Below are 16,756 nucleotides of genomic sequence, written 5' to 3'. Positions count from 1 at the left end.
CTCCTGGGGCCGCGGGTCCACCTCGCACACGTCGCTGAAGTGCAGGATGGTGAGGTCGCGGGGCTCCGCGTGCCCGGACGCGTGCCCCGAGCGGGAGCGGCGGGAGCGGGCTCTGCCCGGGCCTCGGGCGCTGGACGGCGGGCGGGAGCCGGAGCCGCCGCCTCCATGTCTGCGGCGAGGCGGCTGCGGCAACGGAGCATGCGCGGAGCGTGCCGGCCTGGGAGCGTGGGCGCTCGCCTCTCCTCTCACCTCACCTCACGTCACGTCACCTCACCTCACCTCACCTCACCTCACGACACATCACGTCACCTCACGTCAAGTCACCTCACGTCAAGTCACCTCACGTCACCTCACATCACGTCACCTCACCTCACATCACATCACCTCACGTCACGTCACCTCACGTCACCTCACGTCACGTCACCTCACGTCACGTCACCTCACGTCACCTCACCTCACCTCACCTCACGTCACCTCACCTCACCTCACGTCACGTCATCTCACGTCACCTCACGTCATCTCAAATCACGTCACCTCACGTCACGTCACCTCACCTCACGTCACGTCACCTCACGTCACCTCACGTCACGTCACCTCACGTCACCTCACGTCATCTCAAATCACGTCACCTCACGTCACGTCACATCACCTCACATCACCTCACCTCACCTCACGTCCCGTCACGTCACATCACCTCACATCACGTCACGTCACATCACGTCACCTCACCTCACATCAAGTCACCTCACGTCACGTCACCTCACCTCACGTCACCTCACCTCACCTCACGTCACGTCACCTCACCTCACGTCACCTCACCTCACCTCACATCACATCACCTCACCTCACATCACCTCACCTCACCTCACATCACCTCACCTCACGTCACCTCACCTCACCTCACATCACGTCACCTCACCTCACATCACCTCACCTCACCTCACCTCACGTCACATCACCTCACCTCACATCACCTCACCTCACCTCACATCACCTCACCTCACGTCACCTCACCTCACCTCACGTCACATCACGTCACCTCACGTCACCTCACCTCACCTCACCTCACGTCACCTCACCTCACCTCACGTCACGTCACCTCACGTCACCTCACGTCATCTCAAATCACGTCACCTCACGTCACGTCACCTCACCTCACGTCACGTCACCTCACGTCACGTCACCTCACGTCACGTCACCTCACGTCACGTCACGTCACATCACCTCACGTCACGTCACATCACCTCACATCACCTCACCTCACCTCACGTCACGTCACGTCACATCACCTCACATCACGTCACGTCACCTCACATCACGTCACGTCACCTCACCTCACGTCACCTCACCTCACCTCACGTCACGTCACCTCACCTCACGTCACCTCACCTCACCTCACGTCACATCACCTCACGTCACATCACCTCACCTCACCTCACATCACCTCACCTCACGTCACCTCACCTCACATCACGTCACCTCACCTCACATCACCTCACCTCACCTCACCTCACGTCACATCACCTCACCTCACATCACGTCACCTCACCTCACATCACCTCACCTCACGTCACCTCACCTCACCTCACGTCACATCACGTCACCTCACGTCACCTCACCTCACATCACCTCACCTCACGTCACGTCACGTCACCTCACATCACGTCACGTCACCTCACCTCACGTCACCTCACCTCACCTCACGTCACATCACCTCACCTCACATCACCTCACCTCACTTCACATCACCTCACCTCACGTCACCTCACCTCACCTCACATCACGTCACCTCACCTCACATCACCTCACCTCACCTCACCTCACGTCACCTCACCTCACCTCACATCACCTCACCTCACGTCACATCACCTCACCTCACGTCACCTCACCTCACCTCACGTCACATCACGTCACCTCACGTCACCTCACCTCACATCACCTCACCTCACGTCACGTCACGTCACCTCACATCACGTCACGTCACCTCACCTCACGTCACGTCACCTCACCTCACCTCACGTCAGGTCACCTCACCTCACATCACCTCACATCACCTCACGTCACGTCACATCACCTCACCTCACATCACCCCACCTCACCTCACATCACCCCACCTCACCTCACATCACCTCACCTCACCTCACCTCACCTCACATCATGTCACCTCACCTCACCTCAGCTCACCTCCCCTCACATCACCTCACTTCACTTCCCTCCCTCCTCGCCTCTCCTGACCTCCTCACCTCACCTCTCATCTCACCTCACCTCACCTCTCATCTCCCCTCACTTCACTTTCCCTTCCCTCTACTTCCCTCCCCCCTCTCCTCTCTTGACCATCTCACCTCTCCTGACTGCTTTTCACCTCACCTCACCTTTCCTGACCTGTGCTCACCTTATCTCACCTCTCCTCACACCTCTCCTTGCTTCTTCTCTCCTCTCCTCACTTCCCCTCTCCATACCTCACCTCAGGGTGCCCGTTTATCGAGCCTGTGGCTCTGAAGGCCTAACAGGAACTCGGGCGCCCCCGCTTCTTTAGCAGGGTGAGCTCACACTTGGAGGGACGTAGTCAAAGCCCTTTCTTCTAATATTGACGAGTAAACATTTTTTGCTGCGCTTTTCTTTTTGCCCCGTTTACAGGAAAATAGGACACTCATTAAGAACTCTTAAAGCTTTTGTTTCTATATGTAAATCCTTGATCCTCTTGTCTGTCTGAAGGAGTCCTTCTGCTTATTAATTTAACGTAATCACTATGTCAGGTGCTGGTTACAAGAAAACTAATTAATACGAGCCAAGCTTAGCCCTTCTCCTCAGGGACACGGGATTTCGACTTGCCCTCACCCCCATTCTTTCCAGACCTTGCCATAATTGTAGGGACCCTTTTCTGCTTCTCCCATAGCCCAAATAACCTTCCTTTCCTTACACTGATTTAAGACATAGGCAATTTACAGTTTGTTTTTTGACTTACCGCGATTCCCCTGTAGTTTTTTAATAACATCCCATATTCCGACCCTGAAATACTGTTGTGTCAGCGCTGGCATTCTTTGTGAGATTATAGTGAGTGAAAAATAATGCCTCTATTGAATTACATTTTCCACCAGTTATTACGACCTGATGGAATGCACCCAGTGCGTCAATAAGGTTCCTCAGAGTGCTGCAGCCCCTTGGGATGCTGCCAGCCGGTCATTTGTTCAATTGAACTTGGACTAGATGGACTCATGAGGAATACAAAGTGCCAACTTCCGTGGTATTTTAAAAAATTAAATTTGAATAAGTTAAAGTAAATAAATTGAAACAGTGGCCCAAGCTTTCTCCTTCTAAAAAGCTGTAGGACAAGATTGTAGAGCCCAAAACTGCTCAGCCTATTTTGTGAAGTTGGTGTAAACAAGATTCCAGGTCCAGATAACAGCAAAAGAGAACATTTCATTACAAATGCAGGTGTAAAATTACTGATAAAAGTAGCCAAATCCAAGAGCACATTTCAAAATGATATTGCTAAGCCGGGCGTGGTGGCACATGCCTTTAATCCCAGCACTCAAGAGGCAGAGGTAGGAGGATCACCATGAGTTTGAGGCCACCCTGAGACTACCTAATGAATTTCAAGTCAGCCTGGGCTATAGTGAGTCTCTACCTCAAAAAACCAAAAAAATAAATAAATAAATAAATGATATTGCTTAGTTTAATCCCCAAAATGGCTTTAAAACAACAAAAGTCTGTAAAAGTAATCTACCACATTAATATGTTGAACTAGAAAATGAAATTATTAATGTCAAATTAAACAAAAGTTTGTGCTAAAGTTAAATAATTATTATTTAAAATATTTACAAATATCTAAGGGATAAAAGGACCCTTTATTTGCTGAGTAAACCAACAGCACTATTCTATATAATATGCTAACTTTACATATGTTCCCTATAAAAAAAAGCAATATTGGGGTTGGAGGGATGACTTAGTGGTTAAGGTGCTTGCCTGTGAAGCTAAAGGATGCAGATTTGATTCCCCAGTACCCATATAAGCCAGATGCACAAGATGGCACATGCATCTGGAGTTCATTTGCAGTGGCTGCAGGCCCTGATGTGCATATTCTTTTTCTCTTTCACACTATATATATTTACATGGGCATATATGTGTGTGTCTGTCTCCCTCTTTCTCTCATAAGTTAAAAAAGCAGACCAACTTAAGTCATTTTAAAAAACAGTAATACAAAAGACTTGCTATGACCACCATTGTTTACCTATTTGTGAGTTGTCTGAAAGAAATGGTGTAAGAGAAAGAAAAGGGACAGAGGAAATAAGAGAGCAAACAAGAAAATAATATACTAAATTAAGAGTATAAAAGACAAAAACAATAAAATCTATGGAGAAAAACAGTTCACTAAATTCCATGACCATTCATATTAAACTCTCAACAAATGAGATATAGAAATGAACTCAACCTGACAAAGGGGCATCTTTGTAAAACTTAAAGGTTAACCAATGGGACCTCATGAAATTACAAAGATTTTGTACTGCAAAGGACTCTGTGAATAAAGCAAAGAGGCAACCTACAGAATGGGAAAAAATCTTTGCCAGCTATATATCTGATAGAGGATTAATATCCAGGATATACAAAGAACTCAAAAAGTTAAATAATAAGAAATCAAACAAGCCAGTTAAAAAATGGGCTATGGAGCTAAATAGAGAGTTCTCAAAGGAAGAAATACAGATGGCATATAAACATCTAAAAAAATGTTCTATATCCCTAGTCATCAGGGAAATGCAGATTAAAACTACATTGAGATTCCTTCTCACTCCTGTCAGATTGGCCACCATCATGAAAACAAATGATCATAAATGTTGGCGGGGATGTGGAAAAAGAGGAATCTTTCTACACTGCTGGTGGGAATGCAATCTGGTCCAGCCATTGTGGAAATCAGTGTGGAGGTTCCTAAAACAGCTAAAGATTGATCTACCATATGACCCAGCTCTAGCACTCCTAGGCATATATCCTATTTCCTTAGAAGTACATGCTCAACCATGTTTATTGCCGCTTAATTTATAATAGCTGGGAAATGGAACCAGCCTAGATGTCCCTCAACTGATGAGTGTATAATGAAGATGTGGCACATTTATACAATGGAGTTCTATTCAGCGGTAAAGAAAAATGAAGTTATGAAATTTGCAGGAAAATGGATGGATCTAGAAAGGATTATACTAAGTGAGGTAACCCAGACCCAGAAAGCCCATTCCACATGTTCTCCCTCATATGTGGATCCTAGCTACAGATGATTGGTCTTCTGTGTGGGAAGGAAAAAACTCAGTAGCAGAGGCCAGTAAGTTAAAAAGGAGATATAAAGGGAAGAGAAATGAAAGAAGGAGGGTACTTAATAGGTTGGTATTGTATATATGTAAGTAGAAGAATAGATTAACGGGGGTGAAAAGGCCCAAAGTGAGGTAAGGGGAAGAGACTGAGTAAAGGAAAGGTGGAGAGAGGGCTAATTAAAATCTAAGAGGATGCAAATAAATCAAATGGAATCCTCTGGTTTCGGACAATGGAACACTCAGGAGCCATAGATTGTTGTTAGAAAACTTTCAGTGCCAGGGATGGGACACCTCCAATGTGTTGTTGGCCAGGGAGGTCCCTGATGCCCCCAAAACATTTTATGCCATTGCCAAGGCCCTTGGTTTCCCACCAGGAATATATGGTAAGATCCTATTGCTGAAGACTCCACATACTTGGACTACAAGGCCACTGAGAAATCCTGCCAGAACTGAGCTGATAACCTCCTCCATGTAGACCAGCTGACAGAAAGCTGGAAAAAGCCATTCTACATGCAGTTCAATGGGAGAAAGAGATATCACCAGTGAAGATACTCAACAGTGGACACTGCAAGCCTTATAATTGGCCAGCCAGGCCAAATGAGCCAACGGGTGCAATAGTGGCACATCTGTCGTGGTGGAAACCAACTGCCCTCTAATTGGACTGGAGGCCCGCTCCATGAGAGAGAATACATCCCTGATACTGAAAACTTAAAACAGGGGCAGTCATGAGCCCTAGGGGTGTAACATCTGCTGATGTCTGGAAAAATGTATATACTATGCTTATCAAACTGCCCAGTAAGCACTTCTCTTAATATTAATACCCTTATATTAATGCTACTCTGACTTTGGGTAGAGAATCTTCTCTTTTCAGATGGCAGTGACCTTGGGAAGATTCAGAAGGTATCATAGTGCTGGAAAGAAGTGACTGGAGTACTGAGTAACATCTCGATCACACCTTCCAAGGCTCAGGGTCTAATGCAGAAGAGGTGGCGGAAAGAATGTAAGAGCCAAAGGAAGGGTAGGACTCCTTACAACGTGCTCCTCCAGACACAAAATGGCCTGGATCTCCATGACCTCACTGTGCCTGACACTACCTACTCAAGACCATCATAAGAGGAGGAAAAGACCATGACATCAAAATCAAAGAGAGACTGATTGAGATGGGGAAGGGATATGATGGAGAATGGAATTTCAAAGGGAAAACTGGGGGGAAGGAGGAAGGGTATTACCATGGGATATTTTTTTATAATCACGGAAAATGTTAATAAAAATTGAGAAAAAAAGAAACTCACCACTCACAACTCTTCAGTGATCTCAACTGCATATTCCAGCTACTATAATGAAGCAAGAGAAATATAAGACATCCAGATTTCAAAAATGAAGGAAAACTATTTACATTTGATATGATTCTGTATGTAGAAAATTCTGAAGAATCCAAGTACAAAAAAGTGACTATTTGAATGAGATGTATCCTTTTTTAAAATTTTTTTCTAAATTTGTTTTTATTTATTTGAAAGAGAGAGAAAAACAGGAGGCAGAGATGAGCGGGGAGAGAGAATAGGCATGGCAGGGCCTCAACTCATTGCAAATAAACTTCAGATGCATGTGCCAATTTGTGCATCTGCCTTTATGTGTTTAATAGAGAACTGAACCTGGGTCTTTAGGCATTACAGGCAGGTGCCTTAACCAGTAAACCATCTCTCCATCTTGATTGAGATAAATTCTATCTGTATGATAATTCTGTAAGTCTATATCTTTTAAAATTAAAACTTAAATTAAAAGTTTGTTCTTAAAAGCAAGAACTAATTTTAAAAAGTTCAACAATGCTGGGCATGGTGGCACACAACTTCAATCCCAGCATTTGGGAGACATAGGTAGGGGAATCACCATGAGTTCAAGGCCACCCTGAGAAATTCCATGTCAGCCTAGGCTAGAGTGAAACCTCTACCTTGAAAAACCAATATGTATATAAAATTTAGTGAAATCACAGGATACAAGATCAATTTACAAAAGTTAGTCATAGTTCTTTACAGCAACCACTAACAATCAAAAAGGAAGAGTAAGAAAATTCCATTCACAACAGAATTCAAAAACACTTAGGAAAAATTTTAGAAGCAGATGCATTGTATACCAAAAATTTCAAAGCATTGTTGAGAAAAAATTGAAGTTCTAAATAAGTGGAGAAATATTCCACATGCATGGATTTGAAAGTTTTAACACTATGGTGTGAGTGATCTCCAAATCTATAAATTCAACAAATCTATGAGAATCTATGCAAAATGGAAAAACTAATTCTAAAATTTATATAAAATAGAAAATGGCCATAATAGCAAGAAAAAAGAAAGAAAGAACCAGATCAGTTAGTTTTAGTTCATTAAACCCATTTTATTTAATTCTCTGATAATACTCCTAACAGTTGATTTGAAGTCTTGATCTCTGCTAAGTCATTATCTGAACTTATTTAGAGTCATATTTTTATTTTTTAATTTATTTTTATTTACTTAAGAGAGGAAGTGAGAGATGGGTATTCCAGGGCCTCTAGCAACTGCAAACAAACTCCAGATGCATGTGCCACATTATGCATCTGGCCTGACGTTGGTACTAAGGAATCAAACCTTAGGTTTTGCAGGCAAGCGCCTTAACCACTGAACCATCTCACCATCCCGAGAGTCATATTTTTTCACTCTTATTTTCCCTGAGTATGGGTCACACTCCTGTTTCTTTGTATAACTAATAATATTTGGTTGGAAACTAGACAATATATAGTAATATGTTGCAAGGAGCTAGAATTCTGTTGTGTTTATGTAAATGTTGTTCTATGATTTTTTTTAATTATTTATTTATTTATTTGACAGCGACAGACACAGAGAGAAAGCAAATAGAGGGGGAGAGAGAGAATGGGCGCGCCAGGGCTTCCAGCCTCTGCAAACGAACTCCAGACGCATGCGCCCCCTTGTGCATCTGGCTAACGTGGGACCTGGGGAACCGAGCCTCGAACCGGGGTCCTTAGGCTTCACAGGCAAGCGCTTAACCGCTAAGCCATCTCTCCAGCCCTGTTCTATGATTTTATTGGATAGTTCATCTGCTTGAATTCAAGTTGCAAAGAAAGTTTGCCTTCCCTGTGTTAGGCAACTACTGAGATATGTATTATAATTTTATGGTTGGTTATAACCTGCGCCTGTGTGGTTTGACAGTTTTGGATATCATTATACCCAGATTTGAGGGCTCATCCTAATCTTTCTAGAGAGCCCTCTCCTCCACTTGAAGACACTTCTGTCTCCAGGCTCGGTCATTTGCTGCATAGAGTACTTTCAACTTCATTCTGCCTAAACTACACACAATTTTAAAAAAAGCACACTCAAAAAGATTACCAAACTCACACCTTCTACCTTGTAATGCTGTTCTTTTCATATAGCCTCCTGCTTTTCACAGGGCACCCTGAACTGTCTTCTATACATAGGAATTTCAGAAATTTAATCAGTTTATACTCAGGTTTGGGGTGGTGTTCTGGTTTTTTTTTGTTTGTTTTTTTTTTTTTTTTTTTTTTTTTTGTCATTCCAGCAAGGAAGTTTTCTCTTTACATTTCTAACTGCTTTTCCAGCCTTGAAATAAGGTTTGGCACCTTGGATTGAGAAAGCTTTAGTTGTTATCTCTGGCTGTCTAAGTGAACTTGAGGTTTGTGAAACTCATCAGGACAACCCCCTTCTCAATCCAAGCCACAGCTTTGCATTTCCCATTTCTTTTTTTCTTTTTTACTTTCTTTTTATTTTTTTTCAAAAGAAAAAATTCCTGTAGTTTCTGGTTTCAGAGAATTTCCAACATCTTTAACTCACTGCACTTTAAAATATCCAGTTATAATTACTATTTATGGTATGAGTCATATAACTATTTCATTCCATTTACTAGAAGTTTGCCCTCCTCTTTGCTTTAAATTTCCCCATAGTTGAAAGTTCTTTTAAATTCCACTAGTGGTGACTTCCAAAGGTAATTTTTTTTTCTTTCTTTATTAAAAAAAAGTTTTTTGGGCTGGAGAAATGGCTTATTGGTTAAGGCATTTGCCTGCTGAGCCAAAGGACCCAGGTTCAATTCACCAGGACCCATGTAAGCCAGATACACAAGGGGACACACGCATCTGGAGTTCGTTTGCAGTGGCTGGAGGCCCTGAAGCGCCCATTCTCTCCCTCCCTCTCTCTCTCCCTGTCAATTTCTCTCTCTCTCAAATAAATAAAGAAAAATATATTTTTTGAAAAAATGTTTTTAATTTACTTATAAGAGAGAAAAAAAAGGGGGGAGAGGGAGAATGAAAATGGTGCACCAGGGCATCTGGTCACTGTAAACGAACTCCAGACACATGTGCCACCATGTGCATCTGGCTTACATGGCTTCTACGGAATCGAACCTGGGTCCTTAGGCTTCTCAGGCAAGTGCCTTAAGTGCTAAGCCATCTATCCAGATCCAAAGGTAATTTCTTAACATATCATTTTCTTAATTCAATAGTGAGAAGCATAGACCCCTGTCATAGGAGAGAATGGTTAATAAAAGCAATCAGAATGGGTCTAGGAGCTTTTAATGATATGGAGAATTCAAAAACAAGAGTAAGCCCTACTTAGATTTAGTCTGTACTCCATGATCAGCATGTTTCAGAAATCCTGAGCAATGTCAGTGAGTAGAGACAACTTCTTTCTCTACTAGCTTGCATTTGCTGTGACACATTTTAACCCATGTCCATCTGCCCCCTACTTCTCCATGTTCCCTGGCACTGTCTATGGAACAATGAGATTTGAGAACTGGACGATTATCTATTTATACCATAGAACTTCCTTTTGAGATATATCAAAAGCTAGATTAGCACACATCTAGCTTTGTTTAGACTGGCTTCAATGCTTACCCACATTTTTTTAAATCTAGCACTAAAATTTAATACATCATAAAGGCTGCCAAGAAGGGGCTTATTATTCCTGACTGACCTACCCACATTTTAATTACATTTATGCTAATCACCTTTGTTTAACAAGGTAGGGTCTTAAGGTCTCTCTATACTTTTCCAATTGTGTTATGTTTATACTGTATATTAAACTGAAAAGACCACAGCTAATCATATTTAGTGTTGTTTTTCATATTTTCACACTATTTGAGTATGCTTCACATGTTAATATTTTTATTTAAAAGAATGTATGATCCCATATAAAATGTGTTTTGCTTTCATATAAAAGAAAGCTTAATTGGGGATATCCTTTGAAAATTATCACTTTTTCTCATTATGACTCCAGACCTTGCATTATTGTTCTCTGTTATTTAACATTGCAAAAGAGAATTCAGCATGGCCTGGTTTTTGTTATTTTGCAATTAACCTATTTTTTGCTTCCCACATTTGGTTCCTACATTTATTAAATTTTGTTCTTGATGCTAATTTTGAAAAACATTACCTACATGTTAATGGGTATATGTCTCTTATCACTTATTTGTACCTGGAACCCAATGACCTTGTTCAATCCATATATACAGATGAGAGCGTTGGGAGGCTAGAACCAAAGCAGCTATTAATTACTATTCCAACAACCTAGTAACTGGAAGGAAACATTTACTTGGAAGCAAGCTTATTTTCCCCAAGGGAATTGGACAATAGAAGAAGAGCTCAAACTTTCGCATTTTAATTTTCAATATATTTGTGTTGTTAACTTGACATTATTTGTACGATGTTTTCTTTTCTACTGGTGATACCATGTTTTCACCATGAGCTCAGTTGGACAAAACCCCAACCCTAAGTTAACACAGGAAGTAGAATTGGAAGTGAATTACAGGTCTAGTGTTTAAAGAAGCTGTAAATGAGTTTGGATATTATGTTGTTTTTGATGTTGGTTTTGATTGTTTTAGAACTTTTAAAAAATATTTTATTTATTTATTTATTTGAGAGAAAGAGACAGAGAGAGGAAAAGAGAATGGGCGTGCCAGGGCCTCCAGCCACTGCAAACGAACTCCAGATGCGTGCGCCCCCTTGTGGATCTGGCTTATGTAGGTCCTGGAGAGTCGAACTGGGATCCTTAGGTTTTGCAGGCAAACGCCTTAACCACTAAGCAATCTCTCCAGCCCCACTTTAGGACTTTTAAGGGCAACTCTTAATGAGAAACAGCAGTATCAAAAGCTGAAGATGCGGGCTGGAGAGATGTCTGCAAAGCCAAAGGACCCAGGTTCAATTCCCCAGGACCCATGTAAGCCAGATGCACAAGATGACACATCTATCTGGAGTTCGTTTGTAGTGGCTAAAGACCTTGGCATGCCCATTCTCTCCCTCCCCCCACCCCTATCTTGCTCTTTATCTGCCTCTTTCCTCTCTCACTCTCTCTCAAATAAATAAATAAATAAAAATAAACAAAACTGAAGAAGCAAAATGCAAAGTTGTAGGTAGGAAGTCCCTGATATTCCCTTGATCCTCCTCCTCTCTCTCTCTCTATCCAAAAGAAATAAAATCATGTGCTTCATATACAAAAGCTATTTTAAAGCTGATTGGTTAAGAAAATAAGCTTTCGTTTGTTTACCTTTTGGACTCTAGGGAATAAAAACAGGATGCTCACCTCCATCTTTCCCACACGCATGCTCGCTCTCCATGCCACACTCCGAGAGGACTGTTGCCGTTGGCCAGGCATAGGGAAATGTACTTGGACAGTCCTAGCAGAGGTAGAAGTAGGTGGATTGAGTTCAAGGCCACCCTGACACTACGTAGTGAATTACAGGTCACCCTGTGCTACAGTGAGACCCTACCTCAAAAAAAAAAAAAAAAAAAAAGATATTAAACACATAGATGTGGAAATTTTTATCACTCTTCATATTGCCATGTCACTAGAATGTTAAAAAGGGCTGTGGCCCAGCCAGTCTTCATTTTTTTTCTCTCTGCATTAGCATGATATTCTAATATTTCACAGTTCCTTGCTGAAACAAAATAAAAATTTTAATAGAAATATAAAGATGCAGAGCAAAATGTAAATGACCTACTTTTTCTCATTATACATCACTTTATCAGAAAGCAAGCAAAACTTGTTTGTGAGTAGAAAGCAAAAATTGAAACAGGGAGTTAATAAGAATTACAGAAAATGGTAACATCCTTACTACATTCAGAATTTGGCCATTTTTTTTATTCTTATAGATACTTACACAGGAAAAGGCAATAAAAATAAATACAACTGGATAAAAAACATAAAAAATTCATCTTCATTAGTAATCAAAGAAATACCAAGTAAGGGCTGGAGAGATATCTCAATAGTTAAGGCACTTGCATGCAAAGCCTAAGGACCAGAGTTCAATTCCCCAGTACCCATTTAATGCCAGATGCACAAAGTTGTATATGTATCTGGAGTTTGTTTGCAGTGGCTGGAGGCCCTGGCGTGCCCATTCTCTCTCTATCTGCTTCTCTCTCTCTCTCTCAAATAAATAGTTGTTTTTTTTTTTAATTTTAGAAAAGAAATACCATCAGTTGTAACAAGTATGCACTTCTGATAGAGGACATTTATAACAGGGAAAACTGGCCTGTGGTGGCAGAGGATATATGTGAAATCTCTTGTCATATTATCTCTTTTTAATTTTTTCTTTAAGCTAAAACTCCCCTAAAAAATAAAGTCCACAGGAAAAAAATTATAATGCAAAATAGCTTAGGGTAGATAAAACTCCATTTTAATCTCCTTAAGGTCCTGACTAGGTCTAAGACTTAAATTAATATATGAAATTGCTAGGAGAAACACATGCAAAATGTACTTAACCTATGTCTGTGTGACACAGGTGCCCCAAAAGGACGTGACGCAAACAGTTAAAGTCGGTCACGTCTATACGTCATTGCCTCTGGTGGTCGCAAGGTTCTAAGACAATGATGAGTATTTTTCCTCTAATTTTTAAAAATATTTTTATTTATTTATTTGAGAGAGTAGAAAGAGGGACAGACAGAGAGAGAGAGAAAGAAGTGACACACCAAGGCCTCTAGTCACTGCAAACTAACTCCAGATGCATGTGCCTCTGGCTTTTCATGGGTACTGGAGAATCAAACCTGGGTCCTTAGGCTTTGAAGACGAGCACATTAACTACTAAGCAATCTCCCTAGCCCCCTAATTTTTAACATATAAGCATGTTTTACTTTTTTTCCTTTACTTGTAGATTATACCAATACATACGTATTCTTTATTCCTTGCATTTCTTCTTTTATTAACCTAGTGACTAGAATCTCAAATATATTGTTCATACAGGTAATTTTGGCAGGAAAACTTGCAGTTTTATAAATCTTAAAGGTAATGTTTTCAGTGTCTCATCACCATGGATAATGTTGGCTCTAAGATACAGTAGATACCTTTTATAAGATTTAGTAATGTTTCTTCTTGCTCATAACGGGTTTATAATGAATCACTGCCAATTTTCCTCAGTTTTTTTTTTCTTATAAAACCAAGGCTGGTGATACAGTTCAGTGGTAAAGTGCTTGCCTAATGTGCCAGGCCCTGAGTTTGATCCCCAGTATTGGGGGGGGGGGGGAGTAATTATTTTCTTATTTAAACTAATGATATGAAAAATATACTTTTTGTTATATCCAGTCAACATTTCAAGCCACACATTAAGACATATGCCTAGAGTCCCACCACACTCAGGAGCCTAAGACAATAGGATCACAAGTTCAAGGCCAGCATAAAAAATAAGTTTGCCAGGCATGGTGGTGCATGCCTTTAATACAGCACTCTGGAGGCAGAGATAGAAGGTTCGCTGCAAGTTCGAGGCCACCTTGAGACTACATAGTGAATTTCAGGCCAGCCTGGGCTAGAGGGAGACCCTACCTAGAATAAAAAACTTAAAAAATAATAAGTTTGAGGCAAGCCTGGACTACATAGATCTCTCAAATAAAAGAGGACAGATACAGTGGTGTGTACGTATAATCCCCAAAATTTTGAGTCCTGCCTGGTCTACACAGTGAATTACTAGTCATCTAAGGCTACAAGATTCCATCTCAAAAAAAAAGAAAAGAAAGAAATCAACCTCTCTTTCAAGGAATAATCCCAACTTGTAATGCATTTAATATTTTCATACATAGATTATCATGGTTTTTAGAGTTTTAGTATATACATTAATGACACACGTATAGCAAAGACATATATAAAATTGCTCTATAATTTTCCGTTCTTGCATTTTTGTTGTCGGTATTACACTGTGTTACATTAACTCAGTAATATTCCCTTTACGCTAGAGAAAAGTTTGCTTAAGACCACAATTGTCTTTGAACATTTAGTAAGACTTGCCTGCAGAGCTGGAAGATGGCTCGGTTGGCAAAGCGTTCGGCACACAAGTATGAGGGCCTGAGTACAGACCCCTGGTTCCCATGTAAAAGCCAGATGCAGCTGGAGAGATGGCTTAGTGGTTAAGGCACTTGCCTGCAAAGCCTAAGGACCCAGGTTCGATTCTCCAGATCCCACGTAAGCCTGATGCATTTGGTGGCACATGCGTCTGGAGTTCATTTGTGGTGGCTAGAGGCACTGGTGTGCCCATTCTCACTCACTTTCTCTCTCTTTCTCTCTCCCTCTCTATTTCTCTAATAAATTAATTAATTAAAAGTAAATGATGGATGCTTAAAAAGCAGCCAGATGCAGTGAGTTTTTGTAATCCCACATCTGGGGCAGCAGAGACAGGAGGATATCTGCAGCTTGCTTGCCAACTAGTCTACCCTAATTGGTGAGCTCAAGGTTTAGTGGGAGACCCCATCTCAAAAAAATAAGGTGATAGGCCGGGCATGGTGGTGCACGTCTTTAATCCTAGCACGTGAGAGGCTGAGGTAGGAGGATCACTGTGAGTTTGAGGCCAACCTGAGGCTACATAGTGAATTCCAGGTCAGCTTAGGCAAAGTGAGACCTGAACTCAAAAAAAAAAAAATTAATTATTAGGTAAGGATGAAGGGCAGAAGGGGTTCAGAAGTTAAAGGTGCTTGCTTACAAAGCCCGATGGCTTGGGCTCGATTCCCCAACAGCCACAGAAAACCAGATGCACAAAGTGGGCTGGAGTTTGTTTGCAGTGACAAGAGGTCCTGGTGTGCCCATTTTCTTGCTCTTATCCTCTCTTTATCTCCCTCTCTGCTTGCAAATAAATTAGTTAAAGTATTTTTAAAATAAGGTGAGCAATTCAGAAAGACATCTAACAGCAACTTCTGGTGTGTACACATAAACATGTACACACACAGACAAATACACACATGCACATACACCCGCCCCCCCACACACATAAATCAACAACAAAACTTACCTCAGACTGGAGAGATGGCTTAGTGGTTAACTTGCCCACAAAACCTAACGATTCAGGTTTGATTCCCCAGTCCTCATGTAAACCATTTTTGTACAGGGTGGATCAGACATCTGCAGTTCATTTGCAGTAGCTAGAAGCCCTGGTATGCCCATCCTGTCTCTCTCTGCCTGCTTCTCTCTCTCTCTCTCTCTCTCTAATAAATAAATATAATAAAAGTATTTTTAAAAATCTTACCTGTAAAGTGATTAGAGGTTAATGTGTTTTTCGCTCTTTGTGAAAAGAATTTTGTCTTAATTTCTTTTTTCTTATTTGATGTTTTGTTATAAATAAATATTATGAAAACCATGTGCAATGAATATACACCAATGAAATTTAATATAACTTCATCTTTTTGACCCTTTCTTAACTGCTGAGTTATCTTTCCAGCTCTTTTGTTACCTTTCTATTGCCAGTTTGTTATTTCATTAACTACTATTTTATCTTGTTTTTTCCTCAGTAATATTTTTGAAGGTTTTTCATTGTTCTCTGCATTTGTTTTTGTTTTTTTTTTAATTTTTAAATTTTTATTAACATTTTCCATGATTATAAAAAAATATCCCATGGTAATTCCCTCCCTCCCCACCCCCACACTTTCCCCTTTGAAATTCCATAAAAAATATGGAACGCTTCACGAATTTGCATGTCATCCTTGTGCAGGGGCCATGCTAATCTTCTCTGTATCGTTCCAATTTTAGTATATGTGCTGCCGAAGCAAGCGCTGCTTTTGTTTTTTCACATCTTAACTTGGCTATTTAATTCATTAAGTTAACCATTCTGTTCTTACACAGGAGAATTTATGGCCTTAAGTTGCCTTCAAATTACTACTTTGTATTACATGCACCAAACAAGCTGACATACAGTACTTTCATATGACTCAATATAAATATTTTTGTATCTATTTTTAGTCATTTGATACACTAGAAATATGGCTTTTTAAAAAGATCCAAATGTGGCAATTTCCAGTTGACTACATTTATCATTTCTAGTCTAAGTGTATTGTAGTTAAAAATGCAAACTGTATTCTTCTAGATTTTTTATTTATTTATTTATTTATTTATTTATTTATTTATTTATTTATTTATTTGAGAGAGACAGACACACAGAGAGAAAGACAGATAGAGGGAGAGAGAGAGAATGGGTGCGCCAGGGCTTCCAGCCTCTGC

General features: G+C 40.9%; 1 non-coding gene across 1 annotated transcript; it reads right to left on the bottom strand.

Annotated features, from left to right (window-relative positions):
• Positions 1-16,205: 16,205 nt before the first annotated feature.
• LOC123456319 lies at positions 16,206-16,312 on the bottom strand. The gene has a single exon (XR_006634455.1). It is a non-coding gene; the product is annotated as a U6 spliceosomal RNA (small nuclear RNA).
• Positions 16,313-16,756: the final 444 nt, after the last annotated feature.

The sequence above is a fragment of the Jaculus jaculus genome, chromosome 20, assembly GCF_020740685.1.
Source record: "Jaculus jaculus isolate mJacJac1 chromosome 20, mJacJac1.mat.Y.cur, whole genome shotgun sequence".
Taxonomy (NCBI): domain Eukaryota; kingdom Metazoa; phylum Chordata; class Mammalia; order Rodentia; family Dipodidae; genus Jaculus; species Jaculus jaculus.
Note: the sequence above shows the minus strand (reverse complement) of the source record. Positions and strands in the feature narration are given on the sequence as shown.